The sequence below is a fragment of the Ovis aries genome, chromosome 1 (genome assembly GCF_016772045.2).
Source record: "Ovis aries strain OAR_USU_Benz2616 breed Rambouillet chromosome 1, ARS-UI_Ramb_v3.0, whole genome shotgun sequence".
Lineage (NCBI taxonomy): Eukaryota > Metazoa > Chordata > Mammalia > Artiodactyla > Bovidae > Ovis > Ovis aries.
The window spans coordinates 7969751-7994070 of NC_056054.1; the positions used below are offsets into that span (position 1 = coordinate 7969751).

The following is a 24320-nucleotide window of genomic DNA, read 5'->3' on the forward strand; positions in this document are numbered from 1 at the left end:
ATTCAAGGCCCTATATATAAAGAGCAGGGGTTCTTGATGGCAGAGGGAAAAGAGATTAAGAACCTACCTGAAATACAGACTCTTGGCAGCGGTCCACTTGCCCCGGGCGGTATCCATAGTACATGTCCCAGGACACCAGAAAGGAGAAGATGCCAGGGCCCGAGGCAACCGTGCTGCCGATGCAGCAGCCCATGCAGTGGCCGCTGGATACTGCCAAGCTCACGTGCTGGCTGTAGGATTATCACCGCCGGGGATGGGGACTCTCCCCCCAAGCCCCATTTACTCCCCCTCCGATTTAAGCTGGATGCAGGATAACACCAACCGCCCTGCGGGCAAGGACAGAGGGTATTGGGACCAGGATGACAACCTGTTGCTTCCTGCCGACCTGGGCAGACATCTCTGTACCCATTTACATCAAACCACCCATTTGGGAGAGAAAAAGACTGACGCTTCTACAAGCAGCGCAGCTGCGGTTTCCCCGACAAAAGAAAACCATACAGGACATGTCCGCACCTGCAAGGCCTGTCAGATGATGAGACCAGGAAAAGGACAGCACACGGGTGTAAGATATTGGGGGAAAGGTCGGGACAGCACTGGGAGATAGATTTTACAGAGGTAAGGCCAGGCAAGTATGGCTATCGTTACCTGTTAGTTTTGGTTGATACATTTTCTGGGTGGGTAGAAGCTTACCCCACTAAAAAGGAGACAGCAATAATAGTGGCTAAGAAGCTCCTAGAAGAGATAATACCTAGGTTTGGGCTGCCGGCATCTATTGGCTCTGATAATGGACCTGCATTTGTGAGCAAAATTGTTAAAGGACTGGTCTCAGCCCTGGGGACCAAATGGAAGCTACATTGCGAGTACAGTCCCCAGAGCTCAGGACAAGTAGAAAGAATGAATCAGACCCTAAAAGAAACTAACAAAGCTGGCAATAGAGACTGGCGGGGACTGGGTAACCCTCCTTCCCTTTGCGCTTTTTCGGGCACACAATACCCCCTATAAACTAGGTTTGACTCCCTTTGAAATTGTATATGGAAGTCCACCCCCCATTTGTTCAGTGTTTAAGGGAAAGACTAAACCATCTCTCTCGCTAGCACGTTCCAACAAGAGATGCTGGCTTTAAGTAAAGTGCATAAACGTATCTGGTCACTGAGACGAGAAGTTCATGAGGGCCAGAGTAAAGGAACCATCCCGTCCCATGATACGGGCCTGGGAGATTGGGTCTGGGTTAAGAGACACCAGTCAAGAACCTTAGAGCCAAGACGGAAGGGCCCCTATGTTGTTCTCCTTACCACCCCCACTGCCCTAAAGGTGGACGGAATTGGACCCTGGGTGCACTGCAACCACGTGCGTCGTGCCACCCCAGAGGAACAAGAAAAGGCCCAAAAAGAATGGAAGGCGACGCCGCATCCCACCAACCCCTTAAAAATGATGCTCGTCCGCCAGCTGGCCCCAGACAGATCCCCCTGACTCTCCTGTTGGTGGCCCTCCTTCTCCACTCCGGAACGGCTGGTGCTAACCCACATCAACCTGCTAAGATCACCTGGACGCTTCGTAATGGACTAACCCATGAGGTGCTCAATTCGACTACTGGAATCCCCCCCAACACTTGGTGGCCAGATTTATTCTTCAACCTTGGACCTTTGGAAAAAGAACATATCAGTACAGTTCAAGTGATGATGCTGAGAAAACAATGTCAGACAATGTCTCAGAATGAAGAGGAGGATTCCTCTCCATGATCAAAGGATGGGGGGAAAGTTGGGACCTAACAAACACCATGATAGGTTTCCGGGACTAAGGTAGGACTCACGGGAAAGGCTGAGTCATGGCCCAGTAAGGTCATCCCCTCGGATGCCAGGACTTGTCTAATCAGCATACTCCCGTAACCTGGTTTGAGTTTATCAGGACGTAAAAGACATCCCCCTGCAGCCAATAGCCAATTAGTAAATACCAGGAAACCCTGCAGCCAATAAAGATTAGCCAATTAGTAAAGACTAGGAAACTCCTGCAGCCAATCAGCCCTTGCCAACTCTCTGTTCTAAAACCTATAAATGCTGCTGTAAATCTGGGCTCAGGGCTCCTTGCTCCACTCCACTGCGTTGGATGAGGCGGGAGCCCGAGCTCCAGATAGAAATAAAAACCCCTTCATGATTTTGCATTGCTGTGGACGTCTTATTCTCTCAGTTTTGGGGACTCGGACTCTGGGTATAACAGCCCTCAGCGATTCCTTTATCTTGGGATTCATGCCTCTGTGTGACCCCCTACCTCTGAATGCAGGCTGTACCTGATGACTTCCTCCCAGTGAGTAGCATATCATGACAGTGAAGGGATGTTACTGGTGTGAGTAGGCTACAAAGCCTATGACTTCTGTCTTCTTGGACTCTGTTACCCACCCCGGAGATAAGCTGCCACGGAGGAGGGGCCTTTGTGGGGGCTTAGGGCCCACAGTCAGTGAGGAGCTGAGACCCTCAGGTTCAAGAGCCGGCAGGAACTGAATGCTGCCAGCAAGCTCATGAACGTGAAGGGAGAGCCTACCCATGGGAGCTTTGAGATGCGGTCCCCAGCCCACCGGCGCATGGACTGCAGCCTGTGAGGGACCCTGAGCAGAGAACCCATCCAAGTGGTGTTGACTCCTGGTTCACAGAAACCGTGACACAGCAAATGCGTACTGCTTCAAGCCACTGCATCTTAGGTTAGTTTGTTGCCAGCATACAGACAGCTAATACAGCAGCTGATTTGAGTTTAAATTAAAAATGGACATGATGGCAATTAAACTTGACAGATGATGGCAATGGTTCAGAGCCCAGCTTTTGGTACTGATTAGATGGGGTTTGAATCCTGGATTCCCACCTTACTAGCTGTAGGGCTATGGACCAGATGATCAGCTTCTCTGGACCTTTGTTTCTGTGTCTTTAAAATGGGCATAATTCTCCGCTCACAGGGCTAGCACAAGGATTACATAAAACAGTTGTGTAAAGTATTTAGCCCAGGGACTTCCCAGGTGGTTAAGGCTCTGCACTCTCAAAGCAGGGGGCCCAAGTTCAACCCCTGGTCAGGGAACTAGATCCCACACACCACAATTAAAATCCCACACATGGCAATGAAGATCCTATGGGCTGAAGTTAAAACCCAGGGCAGCAAAAAAGAAAAGTACTTAGCCCAGGACCTATCACTGAATAGAAGGTTGTTGTTCAGTCTCTCAGCCATGTCTAACTCTTTGTGAGCCCATGGACTGCAGCACGCCAAGCTTCCCTGTCCATCACCAACTGCCGGAGCTTGCTCAAACTCATGTCCATCGAGTCGGTGATGCCATCCAACCATCTCATCCTCTGTTGTCCCCTTCTCCTTTTGCCTTCAATATTTCCCAGGATCAGGGTCTTTCCCGAGTTGGCTCTTCCCATCAGGTGGCCAAAGTATTGGAGCTTCAGCTTCAGTATCAGTCCTTCCAAGGAATATTCAGGACTGATTTCCTTTAGGATTGACTGGTTTGATCGCCTTGCAGTCCAAGGGACTCTCAGAGAATAGAAGGTAGCTATTAGCGACAACAACAGCAATAGTAACAGCAACAGAGGAAGGTCTGGCATGAGGCAGTGAGTGTCCCTGCCCGGAAGGGATTGAGCTGAGTCATGACGTCATGTGCAACCTTTTGCAAGTCTTAGATGGAGCTGCCTGTGGGGCTGCCTGGCCAAGACCGTGGGCTGGGGGACCAGGTGTCACGGGACCACCAGGCTTACCTTGCGCCCGGTTGCAGCACCAGCTGCTCCTGGCCTTCACCATGGGTAGCACCTTCCCTCCTGCACGGCCTCTGATTCAGGTGTGGGGCCGCCACCCTGGCTGGGCCCACGGGCGCAGGAAGGTAAACACCCAGGCAGGAAGTGATTGTCACGGGCACAGGGCCAGCGCGCGGCCAGGCGAGTCTGAAGGTCAGGAATGCTTCCCGGGGAGCCCTTTCCAGTAGAGGTCAGAGTCTCCGGCTGCAGGTTTTCAGGGAGCGGAGGAGTCCAAGAACACCCCCGACTCTGAAACCCCGACAGGACACAGGGCAGAAGAACTGGAGCCGTCCAGGGGGCTCTAACCCCAGGAGCTCCTCCCTGGCAGGTAAGCACATGGTCTGAGTGTTTTGTTTTGGTTTTTTGGTAATGAAATGAGATGAAATGGGATGGAAAGCGGGCTGCAGCCAGGGCAGCATCGGCAAGACCCCAGGCAGGTGAGTGAAGGGAAAGGCAAGCCCACTTAACCCTTCACTGAGAAGGAGCTTCAAGAGAGAAAACAGCCCAGCCCTGGGTCTCTCACTCACCTTGGCTTCACCATTCTCCCCTCTGGGACTCAGTTTCACCACCTGGGAATTGGGGTAACAACTCCTTCCAGGCTCTTCTCCTGTGAAGGCTTCAGGAACAAGTGAGATAATGAACATGACGGGCCGCAGAAGTTGTGGGGCCCCATGAGAAATGATTAAGGGAGCCCCTTGGCCTGGGTTCGATCCCTGGGTTGGGAAGATCCCCTGGAGAAGGGAAAGGCTATCCGCTCCAGTATTCTGGCCTGGAGAATTCCATGGACTGTATAGTCCATGGGGTCAAAAAGAGTCGGGCATGACTGAGCGACTTTCGCTTTCACTTTGATCAAGCATTACTAAGAATTCCAAGAATTAAGCATGTTAACATGATTAAGAACTGCAATTGCAGAGCGTTAAACTAAGTGAGGGGTCCTTCTATGGCCACGGTCTCCTGTGACTGCGTGGGTCACACGCCCGTGGCTCCAGCCCTAAAAATAAATGTACATGTAAACCGTGAAGGGCTAAACAAACTGAGATGACTACGTTCCCGTGGCTCGAGTCTCAGGGTCAGGGAGCACACGCGGGGGACGGAAGTCACAGCGGTGAGGGGAGTGCTGTCTGCGAGGCTGCTCCCCTGCCTCCGCACCTGCTGCTCAGGGTCCCATCTCAGAGGCCCCAGTCTCCCACCTGCTGAACTTGCACCCCTGGCAGGCATCCAGCCAGTGCCTGGTGCAATTCAAACGTCTGGGGACACAGGCTTCTCGGATGCGGCAACCTTCGGGAGATTGTTCTTCTCAACCGTGGTTTAAAGTTTTGGGTGGTCATTTGCAGCAACGTGGATGGATCATGAAGTTATCATACTAAATGAAGTAAGCCCAGAGAGACAAATATCATATGATACTGCTTATACGTGAAATCTAAAAAAAAAAAAATGATACAAATGAACATATATACAAAATAGAAATAGACCCACAGACATATTAATAGAAAACAAACTTGTGGTTATACCAAAGGGGAAAGGAAGGGGAGGGCTGAACTGGGGATTAATAGACACACACTACTACATATAAAACAGGTAAACAACAAGGACAGACTGTAGAGACAGAGTCAATATTTTATAATAACCTCTAAGGGGGAAAAGCTGAAAACAATAGGTATCTATTTATGCATAGTGGAATCACTTTGCTGAACACCTGAAGCTAATACAACATTGTAATCAACTATAGCTCAGTAAAAAAGATCTAGCTTATCAATTACACTAGCAAATAAAAACCCCGAAACATAAATTAAAAAGAGGCCTGGTGGCTCAGTGGGTAAAGAATCTGCCTGCAATGCAGGAGACCGGGGTTCCATCCCTGGGTCAGGAAGATCCCCTGGAGAAAGGAATGGCAACCCACCCCAATGTTCTTGTCTGGAGAATTCCATGGACAGAGGAGCCTGGTGGGCTACATACAGTCCGTAGGGTTGCACAGAATCGAACATGCCAATTAAATAAAATCCGGGATGTTCACAGTCCCTGGCTAAACCAGACTGGGACTTGTGACAGTTCTGCCGAGTTCTGCCCATGGTGGCTGGAAAAATGCCTGTGGTGGGAATGTCCCAACGTGCCTGCCCCCTGCTGCGCCTTTGGCCTCCCACACCTTCTCCCGCTTGGCTCTTGCCCTCAGATTTCCTCTTCCCGTTCTGCTCCTACCCTGGCTGCCTTGTTTCTGCTTAGCCTTGCAGCAGTAGAAACCAGGATACCTGGGAGGTGTCTTAGGCTTTCTGGTCTGTGAAAACACTCAATAGACCATCTTCCTTGACCCCTTCCTCAACTCTACCCCTTCCTGGGGTCCACATTGTCTTGAAAACCCTCCCTGGAAGGGGCTCCCTACAGGAAAGGCAGGAGGTCATGTGATCAGAGATCACTGAAGAAGGAAGATCATTGCTTTCAGAACTTGCCCATGGGAGACGTCTCTGGCCTCTGTAAAAGCAGCCCAGGAAACTTACACTGGTGGACAAACCAGCCCAGGGAAGGAGGCGGGGTCTAGTCGCTGTGCCTGCTGGTTCCACCATCTACACTGCAGCCACTGTTCGTCTCAGCGGCCGGCGACCCACCAGCCCCACATCAGACAGCACAACTCCTAGGACGAGTCCTTTCCCCACGTCCGAGAGCCCATCGCCTCCCTAAGCAGGGGTCAGCACTGGCGCTCTAAAGTTACCAGCATCACCCTAGGAAGGTGGAAGCCCTTCCTTTGTTCTTTCATCGAATCATCGCCAAGCACCTGGGGCAGGTGAGACTTTAGAGAGGAGCTGGGGGCACACACGGCACCAGGGCTGCCCTCAGGCTGGCAGAGGAGAACCAGGACAGAGGCTCCTCCTACATGAAGGGGGCACAGAGCGCCCCACCCCCAAATACAAGGATGGGTGTGGGGTCATGGGGCTGAGAGGTGTTTTGACCGACCAAGCAGGGAGTTACATCTCTGAGCCTGTGGGCTGTTTCTTTCCAGAACCCCCCTCTTGGCACCTTTGGGGCACTGCCAGAGCACAGCAGCCTGGCTGCAGGAGGAATTTGCACCTTGGGCTCCCTTTCCCCAACTTTGGAGCCGTCGAGCTCAGTGGGCTGGGCTCTGCCTCTGGATATTCAGCACATACCCAGGGAAAACTGTCAGCCTGACTCCTTTCTTTGGCTAATAGAGGTTCTTAAAGCCCAGCTCCCGGGGAGACCAGACTGGGTCTGGGCAAAAGCCTTGAGCACAAAAGAGGGGGCGTATGTCTAGAGCATCCCTTAGTGGGTTTCCTTTGGGAGAATGTCTCAGGTGGCTGATTAATGACCTGGTGGTCTGGGTCAAGCCATCTCTCAATCTTTCTACCTTAATAGGCCTTACCTTCAGAAGGGAAAGTAATGGGAATCATCAGAGGGCTATCAGGGAGGCCTGCATGGAGGAGGTGGCCTTTGAACTGAGCATCATTAAACAACCTTACATCCCTTCTTAGTTATTCTACAAGAGAAGAAGAGCTGATGAGAATAGTTTCGTATATGATGAAGTAAATCTCTCTTGGAAAATAAAGTAGTCATTTTTTCACACTTTACCCTTATTGAATGTTGCAAGTTCTTTAAATAGCATTCTATTACATAGAACACATTCCCGAGGAAGGAATAGCAGGGTTTCAACAAAGTGAAATGGGAGCCCTGCAGGGCCTGAGAATGGCAGAGGCAGAGGCATTGACCTGGGGAAGCAGGAGTTTTGTTTAAAGGATCCTCATGGAAAAGGTTTGCTAGCGCAAGAGGAAGGTGGAGGGGGGTGGCCCCAGCCCATGAAGCCCAGACCCGGATGCTCTCCCGGAGATCACAGCAGGGGTCTATATGGCCAGCGCGTCTCAGGGGCACCCACTCCTCACTTCTGGACTCCTTCACTTCTGGCTGGTGGTTTGTGCAACAGCGCTGGTGTCTCCCACAGCCAGGAGTTCTGACCATTAGTTATCCAGGTCTTTGAGGAACTTAAGATGGGACATTGATTCATTATTATTTAATGACTATCTTTCCTATCAGAAACTTCCCTGGTGGCTAAGAGGGTAACGCGTCTGCCTGCAATGCGAGAGACCCAGGTTCGATCCTTGGGTTGGGAAGATCCCCTGGAGAAAGAAATGGCAATCCACTCCAGTATTCTTGCCTGAAGAATCCCATGGATGGAGGAGCCCGGTAGGCTACGGTCCAGGGGGGTCACAAAAAGTCAGACACGACTGAACAACTTCACTCCCTCACTCACTTCCTATCAGAAATAAACCCTTCAAAACCGGGGCCCTCCAGTGGATAAGCAGCTTGGACTATGCCTTAAAAAGGTCAGAGATGTTTGGGAGCCACTGGGTCAGGGACCAGCTGGGATGAGGAACCAGCAGGCAAGTTGGACCTGAGGACCTTGACCCCTCGGCTCTGTCCAGAAGTGACAAGGGTCGGTCCTGGGTGGCTGACTTGGGGAGCATTGCTCAATCCCACGGGCTAGTCTATATGACCTGCTTGTGCTAGTCTCTCAGTCATATCCAACTCTTTGTGACCCCATGGACTGTCGCCTGCCAGGCTCCTCTGTCCTTGGAATTCTCCAGGCAAAAAAACTGGAGTGGGTTGCCATTCCTTTCCCCAGGGAATCTTCCTGACCCAGGGGTCAAACCTGGGTCTCCTGCATTAAAGGCAGATTCTTTACCATGTGAGCCGCCGGGGAAGCCCTCGGTATGACTTGCGTATCTCCATGTTTCAAACCACCCCAGCAGTGTGTTCCTTGCGGACTGACTCCTCAGAGAACCCCTCATTCAGCTGGTCAGCGTTTGCTGCCCGATTGCCCTGGGCCAGCAGCAATAAGATGCGATAAGATGATCAGAGCCCCTGCCCCTCTCCCAAGCTCCCCACCTCCATTCCAGGCCTGTCAGCTGCCTTTTACTGAGGTCCAAATAAGTAGATAAAGAAAACCCAATTTCCTGTTCACAGCTGATTCATTTGTCATTCTTGAGCCAAAGCAGATTCCCATTAAATTCCACTAATGGGACAAAAAGCTTCCAAGTATTTTAAATTTATAATGCCTTGGCATAATGGGCTTTGTTTTTCACGATGCTCTCTAGATGTAAATCTGCTCATAAAAGTGAGGACATCTATAAAGATATTTTGCTCTCGTCTGAGTGACAACAACATTCCTGTGTGGATTCTTGAATGCTGGAGAAAAGCCCTCTTTTCTGCCGAAGTCCTTTTTAGGAAGTTAGCTTTGAACTTTAAAAATGATTTTGGGGTTCTTTATTTCTGGATTTAAAAGGCATCTGGCACGTTGACAATTTTTGCTGGTGTCTGAAATATCAGAGCCGTCCTCTGGCACTAACTTGCTACAGTTTTCTGGCTTCTTTGGAATTGGTTCAGAGCCGAGATCAAAGTCGCTCGCAGTTGGCTAATACGGGTTACAAGTCAAGGGTAAAACAGGGAGAGATGCCAGCTAGGGGTCAGAATGAAGCCATCTTGATGCTCAATCAAAGATAAACAGACCCACCTAAGCTATGCTTGCAAAAACATTATCAAAGCTGATTTGTGTATCCACTGGCGAAATAGCCCAGAAACTGCCAAAATAAAGAAGTATGGGTAGAGATGCAGCATCTTTTAACAGGCCGTGGCAGGCAAGGTGACACTTGTGTAACCACTGGGGCCCAGGCTGGATCAATGCCTACTTTTTATCTCTTTCTGAATTTTCTGTAATCTCATATGTCTGTTTTCTTGGGAAAGGCTGTTTGCTTTAAATGAGAACGTCCTAAATTAAAAGCAGTGAGAAATAGTTTAGAAACGGTACTCTCAACCACCTTGCCAGAGCCAGGCTGCCTCCACCAAGTACAGGCTGTGTGACCTTGGCTGAGGCAGTTAACCTCTCTGAACGTCCGAGTTCCCTACTGTGAAAATGGAGGACTTGGGACACGGACAGTAATGATCATATGGGCTCACTGTGAGTGTTCCATGAGATGACGAATGAATCGATGATGAACTGCTCAATGAGTAATAAGTGTGGTTCTCACTACTATTATCCCAATAAGCCTTGAGCAAGAAAATGAATGCTTTTTTCCAAAATGCAAGTTGATTTTAAGTAGTAGGGAGGGGGAGTTCCCTGGCAGTCCAGTTGTTAGGACTCAGGGTTCTCACTGCTGAGGGCCTGGGTTCAATCCCTGGTTGGGGAACCAAGTTCTTGCAAACCATGCAGAGCAGCCAGGAAAAAAAAAAAAATAGGAAGAGAATTTGTCAGCTCACAATAGTTAGAGAATGGAGAACAAAACAGGAGGGTGTACCCGAGAGCCCTCAGACTTAAAGAGAACAGGCTTTCTTTGAAGACTTGACCCAATCTTCCTCACAGGCTCTGAGCTTGTCCAGCTTTGAGGATCTCCCTCCCTTGACCACACCATTCACACCTGCCAGGGGTCAGCTGGGAAGACCACACACCAGCAAAGTCTCCCTTGACGTGTCAGCATGTTGGATCCAAGGATTATTTTCCTCCAGTAAACATTTCTTGGTGAGTAAAGGCATTGTTTCTGGCAAAAACCTAATGCTCCAAAAATGTTTTCCTTCCAGTTTTATTGAGATATAATTTACAGGCAGCACCGTGTAAGTTCAAGGTGGACAGCATGTAAGTCTGATCTCTCATCTCATATAGATACAGCATTAAAGAAATAAAAAATAGTTTTCCTTGTGATGAGAACTCAGGATTTGCTCTGTAACAACTTTCATAGGTAACACACAGCAGTGTTATATTATCTTGTTGAACCTTGCACCTTATAACTGGACATTTGTACCTTTTCAATGCCTTCATCCAACTCCTCCTCTCCACACCTCTTACCTCTGATAACCACACACCTGATCTCCTTTTCTCTGAGTTTGCTTGTTCATTCGCTTTTGAAATGTAAGTAATCTACAGTGCTATGTTAATTCCTGTTACACAACATGGTTGGATATTTCTATACATTTCAACATGATCATCAGGAGAGGTCTAGTTAAAATACATCATCATACAAAGGTGTTATATAGTTATTGCTATATTCCCCACACGGTACCTCTCATATCTGTGATTCATGTATTTTGCAACTGGAGATTTGCATCTCTTAATCTCCCTCAGCTATTTCTCTCCTTCCTCACTCTCCTCATCTCTGGCAACCACCCCTTTGTCTTCTGTGTTTATGCTGTTTCTGTTTTTTGCATTTGGTCACTAGCTTTGTTTCATAGCTCCCACATGTAATGGAATCATACATTATTGTTTTTTCTCTTCTGACTTATTTCACTTGGCAAAATAATACCCTCTAAGTCCATCCATGTTGTTGCAAATGCCAAGATTCCATTCTTTTTTGTGGCTGAGTAATATTCCATTGTGTATATGTGTGTGTGTGTGTGTGTGTACCAAACATTCTTTATCCATTTATCTATTGATAGGTACTTAGGTTGCTTCCATGTCTTGGCTGCAATGAACATAGGGGTGCATATTAGAATTAGTGTTTTTATTTCCTTCATGTGAACACCCAGGACTGGATTGTTGGATAGTATAGTAGTTCCATTTTTAATTTTTGGGGGAACCATCCTAATGTTTTCCACAGCGGCCGCACCAATTTGCAGTTCCACCAACAGTGCACAGGATTCTCCTTCTCCATATCCTCACCATCGCTGTTATTTGTTGTCTTTTTGATAACAGACATTTTGACAGGTGGTATTACATTGTGGTTTTGATTTGCCTTTTGCTGATGGTGGATGGCGTCACCAACTCGATGGACTTGAGTTTGAGTGAACTCCAGGAGTTGGTGATGGACAGGGAGGCCTGGCGTGCTGCGATTCATGGGGTTGCAAAGAGTTGGACACGACTGAGCGACTGAACTGAACCGAACTAAACTGATGGTGGCTAGTGATGTTGAGCATCTTGGCAAGAGTCTGTTGGTCATCTGTCTTTTTCAGACAGGTGTCTATTCAGATCATCTGCCCATTTTTTAATCAGGTTTTTTTTTTTTTTTTGGTGTTGAGTTGTGTGAATTCTTTGTACAGTTTGTATATTAACCCCTTGTAGGATATATCATTTGGAAATATCTTCTCCCATTCAGTAGATGGCATTTTCATTTTGTCAATAGTTTCCTTCTCTGTGCAAAAGATGTAGTCCCATTTATTTATTTTTGCTTTTGTTTCCCTTGCCAGAGGAGACATATCCAAAGAAATATTACTAAGCCTGATGCCAAAGGGCTGGCTGCCTGTGATTTCTTCTGGAAGTTTTCTAGTTTCAGGCCTCACAGTTTAGTCTGTAATCCATTTGGAATTTACTTATGTGTGTGGTATGAGAGAGAAGTCCAGTGTGATTCCTTTGCATGTAGCTGTCTGGTTTTCCCCAAACCATTTACTGAAGAGGTTCTCTTTCCCCCATTGTATACTCTTGTCTCTTTTATTGTGGGTTAATTGCCCGTACAAATGTGGGTTCATTTATGAGCTCTCTATTCTGTTCCCCTCATCTGTATCTGTTTTTGCACCAGTACTATACTGTTTTAATTACCACAGCTTTGTAGCAGGTTTTGAAATCAGGGAGCATGATACCTCCCGCTTTGTTCTTCCTTCTCAAGATTGTTTTGATTATTTGGGGTCTTCATGTTTCCATACTAATTTTAGAATTATTTGTTCTAGTTCTATGAAAAAAAAGTCATTGGCATTTTGCACTGAATCCGTAGCTTGCCTTGGTTAGTATGGTCATTTTAACAATATTCATTCTTCTAACCCATGAACACAGTATATTTTTCCATCTGTTTGTGTCATCTTCAGTTTATTTTACCAACATCCTATAGTTTTCCAAGTACAGGTCTTTTATCTCCTTAAAAGTGAAGGTGATAGTTGCTCAGTCATGTCCAACTCTTTATGACCCATGGACTGTGGCCTGGCAGGTTCCTCTGTCCATGGAGTTCTCCAGGCAAGAATACTGGAGTGGGTAACCACTGCCTTCTCCAGGAGATCTTCCTGACCCAGGGATTAAACCCAGGTCTCCTGCATTGCAAGCAGCTTCTTTGCCATCTGGGTTTATCCCTAGATACTTTATTCTTTTTGATGCAATTAGAAATGGGATTATTTTCTTAATTTCTCTGATAGTTTGCCGTGTATAGAAATGCAACAGATTTCTGCGTATCAATTTTGAATCCTGTGACTCAACTGAGTTCACTGACTTCTAGTAGTTTTTTCTGGTGTATTTAGGATTTTCTATGTATAGCATCATGTCATCTGCAAACATAATAGTTTTACTTCTTTGGATTTCTTTTATAGATTTAGATTTCCTTTATTTCTTTTTGTCTTCTCATTCCTGTGGCTAGGACTTCTAATACTGTTATCAAGCAAAGGCTCTTTGCCCCATTGGCACCAGTGATAAAGAAACTGCCTGCCAATGCAGGAGACATAAGAGACGTGGTTGGATCCCTGGGTTGGAAGAAGGCATAACAACCCACTCCAGTATTCATGCCTGGAGAATCCTGTGGACAGAGGAGCCTGGTGGGCTATAGTCCATGGGATTGCAGAGTTGGACACAACTGAGCAACTAACATACTTAGATAATATAGGATAATCTTATCTCAAGATTCTTAATCACATCTGCTAAGACTCTTTTGCCATATAAGGTAACAAATTCACAGGTCCTAGATACAGCACAGTTCAAAAGCATCAATTCTTCAGCGCTCAGCTTTCTTTATAGTCCAGCTCTCATATCCATATATGACTACTGGAAAAACCATAGCCTTGACTAGACAGACCTTTGTTGGCAAAGTGATGTCTCTGCTTGTTGATATGCTGTCTATGTTGGTCATGACTTTTCTTCCAAGGAGCAAGTGTCTTTTAATTTCATGGCTGCAGTCACCATCTGCAGTGAATCTACTGAAGACAAGGCCAATCTTGGCTTAGAGGGGGAAAGTGCTGTGATTGATTAGTAATGTCTGTCATGTCAAAGGGACAGGAAAAGGTGGTCCGCGAGCACCTGACCCGCCATTCCCTGCAGGAAAGGAGGCTTTGCATGCAGGCTGATGCTTGGGAAGCCAGGGGAGAAGCTGAGCCTTATCTGTGTGCCCCTGAGCAGCTCTGCTGGAAGAGTCTTGGCTTCCTCATCTTTAGAATGAGAGAAACTGATGAAGCGCTTTCCAGCTCCCCGAGAAGGTGATGGGCTGTGAATGGAAAGAACGTTACCCGTAACCAACTGCCCAGACCTTTATTTGGGGTCAGAGGTCTGAGGGGCCTGGGCCTGTGACTTCGGTCTTGGCGAGAGGGCCTGGGAGTTCTTCCACCTAGTGCAGGTCTGAGCCTGTGTCCTCAGCCCTATGGGCCCTGGTCTGCCTGGAGGAGACCATCCACTTGGGTGGACTCCACAGACATGCACTGCTGCACGCGATTCTCAACTTCTAGACTCGCTGAGGTGGAACAGGGCTTCACCTGAACCCCTGGGGGAACTTGTTACAGCCCAGCTGTCCCCTCCCCCAAGACACCTTCTTCCCTGCCCGGGCTTCTGGAAGGTCTGGGGTGGGGCCAGGAATCTGCATGTCTTAAAAGCTCCCAGACGCTGCAGCTGCTGCTCAGAGTGGACCACGTTTTGGGAACCACTGGCTTAGGGTGAGGGAAGAAAGCCTCAGTTCAAAGAGCAAGGAACCAGGTGATGTCTGGTTCATTCAAGTCACTTCAGTGTTTCCAGAATGTCAATCACTTACTTTCCACATGTAAAATTCTTGACATATCCTTGTACCATCTGTGCCATTAATACTGTCTGCAGACTGGCTTTACATTGAATTCTCTATTTTCATCCTCAGCATTAATACCTATGAAATCGCAGCTTTGATGTGCTAATTGGATTTCTCCTAAAGATACATAGAACATGAAACTATTGCCTTTTTTGCATGTTTAACTGCTGTACCTCCTAGAATCAGCAACTGGTTCAAATCTCCTGCAGCTGTAAACAGCAGGGAGGGACTGTCTAGATTCATCCAAATCTCATGAATATTTTGAATGAGAGACAATTCAAAGAAATCATAGTCCCTTGATGACTCTGCTGGGTTGTCTGCTTTTAAAAATACCTCCTTCTTGAATTAGTCACTCCAGCGGAAACAGAAACCCCAGCCCCTCTGCTTGTCTGCCCCCATGTCTCATGGCCTTTCACCGCCTCCAGCAGCCTGTTCTCTTTGGCTGTCCCCACGTCCCTCTCAGCCCACCTTCAAGGCTCAGGCACACTCTACCGGTCCCGATTCCAACAGCCCATGCCTCCATGTGCCTCAGTTGACCTAACCTCCCGGGTAAACCTTCCTCAGGGTCTGCCTCACCTCCCTGCTACCCACAGGGCTGTGGGGAGATCCCGGGACCAGGCTGGGGGGCAGGCGAAGGCCCTGGGATGCTACCAGCACCATAGAAATGACAGAAGGTACCAGAGAGAATGAGAAGCCAGAGGAGGAGCAGAGTTTGGGCTGATGAGGGATGTCAGGAGATTCCCTCTTGCCGGCCCCCTGGGGCCCACATCTGTGAGGAGACCCTGTCTGTCTCAAGAGCCAGGGCTGAGCACCGGGGGGCCACAGCCGTGCCCAGTGAGTGAGTAGACAGAACCGCTCAGGACACAGCTGACCAGTTTAACTCTCGTCTTAAAGTCAGTGTGAAAACCTAGATCCACACAAATGAAAACGAAAGTGAAGTCGCTCAGTCGGGTCCGACTCTCTGCGACCCCATGGACTGTAGCCCACCAGGCTTCTCCATCCATGGGATTTTCCAGGCAAGAGTAATGGAGTCGGTTACCATTTCCTTCTCCAGGAGATCTTGCTGACCCAGGGATTAAACCCGGGTTTCCCACACAGGAAAGGCCAAATTTGGACAACTGGGAAATAATACACAAGAAACCCTTCAGGGTGGGATAAGGTTTTAAGAGATTTTATGGGAAAAATACATGAACAAAACAAACACCCCAGTTTGCTGATTGTTAACCAGGAATGAGAAATGGGAATGTTATTTCTCCCTCCCTCAGTGTGTGTGTGTGTCTATCTGTCTGTCCCTCCACACCATCTGTCCCTGCTAACCACATACATGGCCAATTATGGCTAATTCAAAATGCCTCCCCCACCCCCATGGCCATCCAGCCCAGAGCTCCTGCCTACTGGCCTGATCTCCATCTCAGTCCTTATCTCTGGGAGAGGGAGTCTGATTGGCTCAGCCCAGCCTCTGGCTTGATTCCTCTGGGTCAGAGGTCCACTCTTTGGGGTCAGAGGCCCACCCTGTTCTGCTCAGCTATGGCCAGGGGGGTAGGGGTGGTGGGACTCAGGGTCCTCCCCGTCCAGGGCTGAGGATGAAGCAAACACTGTAGAAAGGACTCCGGAGCAGGAAGAAGGAAGGATGGCTGCCTTCTGTACAAATCCCTGCTCCCCAGAACCATTTTGAGAAATTGGGTTGAGATAGAGATTTTCCCAACCAGAGGTGCAAGTACCGTCTTCATTCCCTTGCCAAGTGCTATAAGCTGAGTGTTAATGTCCTTCCAAGGTTCATATGTCAAAGCCCAAACCTGCAATGCAATGGCATTTGGAGACGAGGACTTTGGGAACTACTAGGGTTAATGTTTATGGTGAATAAGTAATCCTAATATTAGGTAAGTATTAGCGTTTAGTAGGTCATGGGCGGGGGGACTCTTCTGATGGGGTTGTTGTTGTTGTTCAGTGGCTAAGTGGTGTCTGACTCTGCGACCCCGTGGACTGCGGCACGCCAGGCTACTCTGTCCTCCACTATCTCCTGGAGTTTGCTCAAACTCATGTCACTGAGCTGGTGATGCCATCCAGCCATCTCATCCTTTGTCGTCCCCTTCTCCTCCTGCCTTCAATCTTTCCCAGCATCAGGGTCTTTTCTAAGGAGTCTGTTCTTCGCATCAGGCAGCCAAGCATTGATGCTTCAGCTTCAGCCTCAGTCTGATGGGGTCAGTAGCTTTATAAGAAGAGGAAGAATATAGTTTTCTCTCTCCTTCTCCCCCCTCACCACCATTTCTCTCACCCCTCTTCCTCTCTCTCTCTCTCTGTCTCTCCTTCTTCATGCACAACCCAGGAAAGGCCATGTGAGGATGTGTCAGGAAGGTGGCCATCTGCTGGCCAGGAAGAGGGCCCTCACCAAAACCCCAGAAACTGACCATCTTGATATAGGACTTCAGATTCCAGAACCGGTAGCAAACAAATTTCTGTTGTTTAAGCCTCGAGTCTATGGTATTTTGTTAAGGCAGCCCTGGCTGACTAAGACATCACCAGGTCTTGTCATTTTTAGCAGGCAGGCATTTTTATAACTCTTCTAGGATTTGGGTGGATACATGAGTTCACGGCAGCTCCACCATGCGAATGGCCCCACTGCTAGAATCCAACCGAGTCCCAGTGTAGGGAGGGCAGCTTTCTGAACATGAAGATCCCTGTCTGGTTACTGAGATGACATCGCCCACTTTCACACAGTCTATTTTGCACTGTGCCTGGGAGCTCGGTCGCCCTGGCCTGCCTCCCTCTGGCTGGTCCCCAGAACTTGGCCCACAGGAAGGCGGGAGCTTGCCAAGGGCGGTGGCCAACAGAGGCCACTCACCCCAGAAGGAGTGGCCCTGTCCCCAACTCACTCTCTCCTATTGCTCACAGCCTGTCCAGTGGTGGGGGTGTGGGACAGAGGGTCAGTGTTCACGGAGTAGGTAAAAAATTCTCTTAGCAACAGGACAACCCTGCAGCAGCTGGCTCTCCCTTCACTTTGAGAAAGTAGGTTGCACCCTGTCCTTCCCCCACCAGCTGAGAAGGGCTGCTGTCCCCGTGGTGCCCGGAGGGGACGGGACTCTCGGGAGCTGCCACCAGCCAGTCCCCAGAGATGAGGCATAGATTCCGCTCACTGGGACAGAGACAAGGCTCTCAGGGACCCTAGAGCTGTTTTGTTTTCAAAGTCCATACCTGTTTTTTTATGTTGACTATTATATCCATTTTATAATCTTGGAGTCTTTTTAACACCCAAATGTAAAAATGAGTTAAACAAGTGGCTCATTCATTTAGCTTGCAAAGAGTAAAAAGCACAGCCTGGGAGTATCATTCTGGATGTTGATGCCATGCCAGGAGCCATAATCCCATTTAATTCTTGCAACTTTTAGTGCACAAATAAGAGACACTTCCAGAAGGAAAGCAAAGCCAGAGGAAAAGCGAGCTCGTGTTTGGGATGACAGAGGATGTTAGGCAGTTTCCTCCTGCCAGCTCTCTGGGGCCCTGATTGAGGGGCCTCTGCTTTCTCACAGCCCGGAGCCCAGCATGGGACAGACACAGGTGTGAGCGGATGGAGCCCACCCAGGACGCCACTGGCCAGTTTCACTCTATGGGAGCCTGGAGAGCACCACTGCCCTCCAGATGGGGAGTTGAGGGTCAAGGATGTGTCAGGGGCCCATCCCTGGAGCCATGCCAGGACTCCGGAGGCCCTGAAGCTTCAGCCTTAGACTGCTCAACACTAGCTGGGGTGGAAGCAGTGAGCTGGAAGGGGCCACCATGAGAAGTCAGAAAATAGGCGACTGTGGGCCACAGCCACTTAGGGGAAGACACCCCCATACCTGGCTTGAATCTTTGCACCCAAACTGCCCAGGGCTCCCTGCAAAGCCTCCCCACATGGAAGGAGAGGGGTGCTAAAAAGACGTGAGTGCCTAAAGGAGCCTGCCGGCCCGGCCCCCCCAAGACACCCCATGCCTCATGCCCTGCTCCGCGCTCTCTCCCTGGCCCTCTCTGACTTCCCACGTGCTCCACCTCCCAGGGCACCTCTCCACCCTCTCCTGTGCTCACCCCCCTCCTCCCAGAGGCAGCAGGGTTCTGGGACCAGCAAGACCAGCGTTCAGATCCTGTCTCAGTCACTTCCCAGCTGCGCGACCTTGGACAAGTCACTGAGTTTCTCCAAGCTCCAAGATGCAACTAACAATGGTACCCTCCCTCCCCAGGGTTGTGTAGGAGGAGCAAATGAATCAAAGCGAAAGTGCTGGAAACAAAACGATGCCTGAGCTCCTCTGAGAGCAAGGACCTGTTGTCTGCAGCTCTGGGCATTTCCCCTCCAGAAGCGTCTCAGTTGTTGTTGGTCCAACTCTTTGTGACCCCACGAACTGCAGCATGCCAGGCCTTCCTGTCCACCACCATCTCCCGGAGTTCACTCAGACTCATGCCCACTGAGTCGATGTCTTAGTTCGGTCAGTATTTCCTGACCCAGGTCACCGCTATCCTCCTCAGACTTCAAGCCTGAGTCCTGAGCTCTTCAGAGACCAGGAAGGGGCGGCCTCAGTGACCAGGAGTCTCCTCCTACCCTGCAGGCGTGGCCCTTCCCCACCCCGGCAGGACTTGCGGCCGGGGGTCCACCTGTGGGGGACAGCACGGTGATTCCAGGAGGAGCCTCGGGCTATCAGATCCAGCACCTCTGGGAGTGAAGACCCTGGAAGTAGATGAGATCCCAAGAGAGGGGCAGCAGGAGAAGAGAAGGACTAGGAGGACATCGGGACGGGAGTGGACTCGACCCGTAAGCAGGGAGGGAGGCTGTGCTCTCGGGCCCTCGTCCACTCATGTCTCAAGTGAGGAGGAGGCCAGATGTTAGAGGGAAGACGGAGAAGGACAGCCCTCACCTAAGGCCCCTCTGAGGCTGAGGCGGCCAGGGTCCAGTCAGCGGTGGCAGGGGTGGGCGAGGGAGTGAGCTGACCAGTGCTGTGTGTGGCCAGAGGCCGGGGCCTCCGGCCAGTGTCTGACCAGCTTATGGTCTGGAAATCTCCACTGTATCCACCCACGCCTTGAGGAGCCAGAAAGCCCTGGCTCGGGTGTGCCCAGCTCATAAATCCAGAGTCATGAACCACAGCAGTCCCCATCAGGAGCAGACAGGAGGGGGTCTTAATCCTCTCTCTCACCCTGGCTAACAACCAGTGACCCCTAAGGACGCCAGCTCTGGCCTCCACACTCTCCTGTCCCTCCCCAGGCTCTCTGGTTAGGCTTCCAGACGCAACAATGATGTCCTTTTCCAGGGCAAAATGGGTCTTGTCAAACTGGAGGGGTGGTTCTCCAGGTGTGGTCCCCATACCAGCCGCAGCAAACGCTGAGAACTTGTTGGAAACACAGATTCTCGGGCCCCACCCCCGACCTCCGGCGCCCGGAAGCTCCGGGGTGGAGCCCCCAGAATCTGTATTTAACTGTCCAGGTGACTCTGAGGCCCCTGCATCGTGAGAACCACAGAGCCCAGAGAGCCAAGTGTCCCCGCGATCAGGGCCCAGTGTCACGGGAAGAAGTCAGACAAGAGAGAGCGTTGTGAACGAGTCCATTCACACAAAGGACCGAAACTGGCAAAGCTAGTCCTTGCTGTTAGAAGTCAGAGACTCCCCTCGGGGGCTGGGGAGGAAACGGGAGAGAGTCTCAGAGGCCTGGGTGTGGTTACAGAGGTAAGCAGTCAGCCTCTATACTTAGAATACGGGCACTTTCTGTACTCTACTATACTTAGATTAAAAAAAAACTTTTTTTAATAGATGACAAGGTAAAATAGAAGCATCGCCTCCCATTTCGTTGTATAGCCTAGTAATTGGTTGAACTCACTTCGGGATGACCTAGGGTTCCGCTCCGGGTTACAGAGGATAAAACGTTGAGGGTTCTTTGATCCTCGGCCAATAAGGTTTTATGACTTCAACCTAAAACTGGCCTCAACGAAGACAGGATGGGCTGACTAATTAAAACCAGAGAGAAGCCGTAGGTCCACACACCTAAAACTGACACTGTCATCTTGGGTCAACGCAGCTGCTCCCATTTCGCCCCTGGTTTATAGGTAATATTTCCCGAGAACAAGCTGCTTCATTCAGTTACCTTCACAAACAGTTTATCTTGGAGGAGACACCAAGAAATCAGGTGGCACAAAGAGAGGCATTCTGTGGATGTTTGACTCTGGGTTGGGGTGGGGGCCGGGTTGGAAACCAGCAGAAGAATCTTGGCTTACCTGCCAAGGAATTTTCCAGGCAAGACACTTCAGGACGATGGGGACAACCAGAGAATGCAGCTATGTGGCTCCGTGGCCTGTCTGCCTGTGGGCTGGAGGAGATTCAGAACAATGTTCTTTATGAGGATAATCTGGGCCCAGGAGGGACACTCCACTTCCTTTAAGGATGTCAGCTCTCCCCAGCCCCCTCCCCTGTTCTGCATGGGAAGCTAACAGACAACCGGGAGGCACCACCTCTGGGTATTTACTCCAGCTCAAGATAATCCCTCCAAATGTTTACCAAACATTCCATCAAAGGGAGGAGGGCCAGTCCAAGTCTCCTTCCGAAAGGCCACTAAAGTCTCCCCCAGGGCTTCCCTCCTGGTCCAGTGGTTAAGAATCTACCTGCCAGTGCAGAGGACACAGGTTCGATTCCTGGCCCAGGAAGATTCCACATGCCGCAGAGCAACTCAGCCCAAGAGCCACAGCTACTGCAGCCCGGGCACCTGGAGCCTGGGCTCCCCAACAAGAGAAACCACCACGGTGAGCAGCCCCTGCACCGCAGCCAGAGAGCAGCCCCCACTCGCTGCAGCTAGAGAAAGCCTGAGTGCAGCCGCAAAGACCCAGCACAGCCCAAAATACAGAAACAAGTGTGAGAAGTGAAAAAGGATACCATAAAAACCCTTGAGGGAAATCCCTTAGTATTCAGAATTTCTCCTGAGGTCGATTTTTATCCCTGAATGAAGGAAAATGAGTCACTGACCCTTTCCTGTTTTAGTACCATACACTATCTCGATTACTGTTGCTTTGTAGTAACTTTTGAAATCGGAACATGTAAGTCCAACTTTATTCTTTTCCAAGATTGTTTTGGCATGGGTCCTTGAATTGCCACATAAATTTTAAAATCAGTTTATTAATTTCTGCAAAGAAGCCAGCTGGGATGTTGATTTGGAATGTGTTGAATATCTAGATCAGTTTGGGGAACCGTACTGCCTTAACAGGGGCTTCCCAGGAGGCGCCAAGGCAGGAGACATGAGACACGAGTTCGACTGTGAGTTGGGAAGATCCCCTGGAGGGGTGTTTGTGTGTGTGTGTGTGTGTGTGAGATGCTTATTCGTGTCCAGCTCTTTGCAACCCCATGGAGCGTGACCCACCAGGCTCCTCTGTCCTTGGAATTCTCCAGGCAAGAATACTGGAGTGGGTTGCCTCTCTAGGGGATCTTCCCAACCCAGGGACTGAACCCGGATCTCCTACATTGCAGACAGATTCTTTACTGTCTCAGCCACGAGGGAAGCCCTGGAGGAGAAAATGGCAACTCACTCCAGAATTCTTGCCTAGAAAATCTTGCCCTGGACAGAAGAGCCTGCCGGACAACAGCCTCTAGCGTCATCAAGAGTCAGACACGAGTGAAGCGATTTAGCACGCTCACACACACCACCTTAATATTGAATCTTCTCGTCCATGAAAATAGAATGTCTTTCCATTTATTTAGGTCTTCCTTAATTTCTTTCAACAATATTTTTAGTTTTCAGAATATAAATTTTTCACTGCTTTGTTAAATTTGTATTTTTTTTATATTTTTGATCATATTATAAGTGACATTCTTTTTTAAAAAAATTTCATTTCTGGTATGTTCATTCCTACTGTGTAAAAATACAGTGTATTTTTGTATGTTGACCTTATATCATGAGATCTTGCTGAACTTATTCCCAAAAGTTTTCTTAGGGAATTCCTTCAGTTCAGTTCAGTTCAGTTGCTCAGTCATGTCCGGCTCTTTGCGACCCCATGAATTGCAGCACGCCAGGCCTCCCTGTCCATCACCAACTCCTGGAGTTCACTCAGATTCATGTTCATCGAGTCAGTGATGCCATCCAGCCATCTCATCCTCGGTCGTCGGTCATCCCCTTCTCCTCCTGCCCCCAATCCCTCCCAACATCAAAGTCTTTTCCAATGAGTCAACTCTTGGCATGAGGTGGCCAAAGTACTGGAGTTTCAGCTTCAGCATATTCCCTCCAAAGAAATCCCAGGGCTGATCTCCATTAGAATGGACTGTTTGGATCTCCTTGCAGTCCAAGGGACTCTCAAGAGTCTTCTCCAACACCACTGTTCAAAAGGATTTTCTAAACCCATGATCATGTCATCTGCAAATAGAGTTTTATGCCTTCCTTTCCAATTTGAGTATCCTTTATTTATTTGTATTGACCGATTTCTCTGGTTCAAACCTCCAGTGCAATGTTGAACAGTAGTGGTAGGAGTGGGCATTCTTTTCTTCTGATTTATGAGAAAACATCCAGTCTTTAACAAGTGTGATATTAGATGTGGGGTTTTCATAGATGCCCTTTATCAAGTAGAGGAAATTTTCTTCTTTTATCTGTTTTGTTGGCTATTTTTATCATGAAGGATTACTGGATTTTGTCAAGTGCTAATTGATGCCAAATAATGGAGATATCATGTAGTTTTGTCCTTTGTTTCAGTGGTATAGTGTGTTATATTAATCAATATTTTTGTGTTAAAACAACTGTGCATTTCTGGGATAAATTCTACTTGGTTATGGTGTATAATCATTTTTATGTATCAGTTTGCTAGTCTTGCATTGAGGTCTCTTTCATTTATATTAATAAGAGATATTGGTGTATATTTTTCCTTTCTTGTGACATTTTTGTCTGGGTTTATAACCCCTCCATTTTTTGTATCTGTGATACCTCTTCTATAAAACACTTTAGTAGATAAGTACTCATTTCTGAGCTGGCATTCTGTTTCGTTGACGACTCCCTTATTCTATGACCACGCACCTTCTATTATTGCCGCATTCTATGATATTTAGGAAAAGCGACTCTCTCTATTGCCTATATTTCTCAAAATTTGAGCTAATCTCGCCTATCTGCCAATCTTGCCTATGAGCTTCATTTTCACTTTATGAAAATATTCCAATGCAAGTTTTCAAATTGGAATTTGTTAGGTGGAATGGCACTAAAACTCTATATTAATGCGGTGAGAATTAACATGTTTTTAATTTTCCATTTTCCCATCCAAGAAAAACCAATGCTTTTCTTTAAAAAAAAAAAAAAGAAAACTCATACTTTTCTAAAGATGTCAGTTTCTTCCATTTCCCACATTTTTCCTTTACATAGGTATATTTATTTATGCAGTTATCCTACATTTTCTGATTTTGTTTCTACTGTGATTGGGAATTCACTATTGTCCTGTCCTTGACATGAAGTCAGTCTATCCTATTCTGGCCCTGGGCTGAATTCTTTATAATTCCAATAGTTTCCATTGGTTCGTGGGGCTTTCTAGGCATTTATATCATCTGCAAATTGTAGTTTATTTCCTCTTCCTTTCTGACAACATTTGTTTTATGTCTCATTACTTTAGCTAAGCCCCCAAGAAACAAGTTAATAAAGATGAACATGGCATCCTGCCTTGACTTTTCAGCACCGCTGCATTCGAGACTTGCTTGGTGCCCTTTTTCATGATGACTTTTCCTTCTAGTCTTATTTCTGAAGGTTTTTTCCTGGAGACTTGTGTATAATTGTGTTGCTAACCCACTGGTAAGCTATATTGTATTAAGACCGCCTATTGATTATGAAACTGCCTCTGTTCTATTAAATTACTCTG

General features: G+C 48.4%; 2 protein-coding genes across 13 annotated transcripts in view; one reads left to right on the top strand and one right to left on the bottom strand.

The window, feature by feature from the left end:
• The window catches only part of NEU2 (neuraminidase 2), a 41871-nt gene extending 38023 nt beyond the window's left edge, over positions 1–3848 (bottom strand). For both annotated transcript variants that reach the window (XM_027964281.3, XM_060416462.1), the window contains exon 1: positions 3735–3848. The gene's annotated coding sequence lies outside the window, so the exon portion shown is untranslated. The remainder of the gene's footprint in view (positions 1–3734) is intronic.
• Positions 3849–3953: 105 nt separating this feature from the next.
• Positions 3954–24320, top strand: part of NGEF (neuronal guanine nucleotide exchange factor) — a 128341-nt gene continuing 107974 nt past the window's right edge. For 5 of the 11 annotated variants that reach the window (XM_060416274.1, XM_042245123.2, XM_060416259.1 and 2 more), the window contains exons 1-2: positions 3954–4098; positions 10129–10284. The gene's annotated coding sequence lies outside the window, so the exon portion shown is untranslated. Of the gene's footprint in view, positions 4099–7805; positions 7956–10128; positions 10285–19071; positions 19275–24320 lie in introns of all 11 variants that reach the window. The other 6 variants (XM_060416309.1, XM_060416321.1, XM_060416211.1 and 3 more) reach the window with 3 other exon arrangements.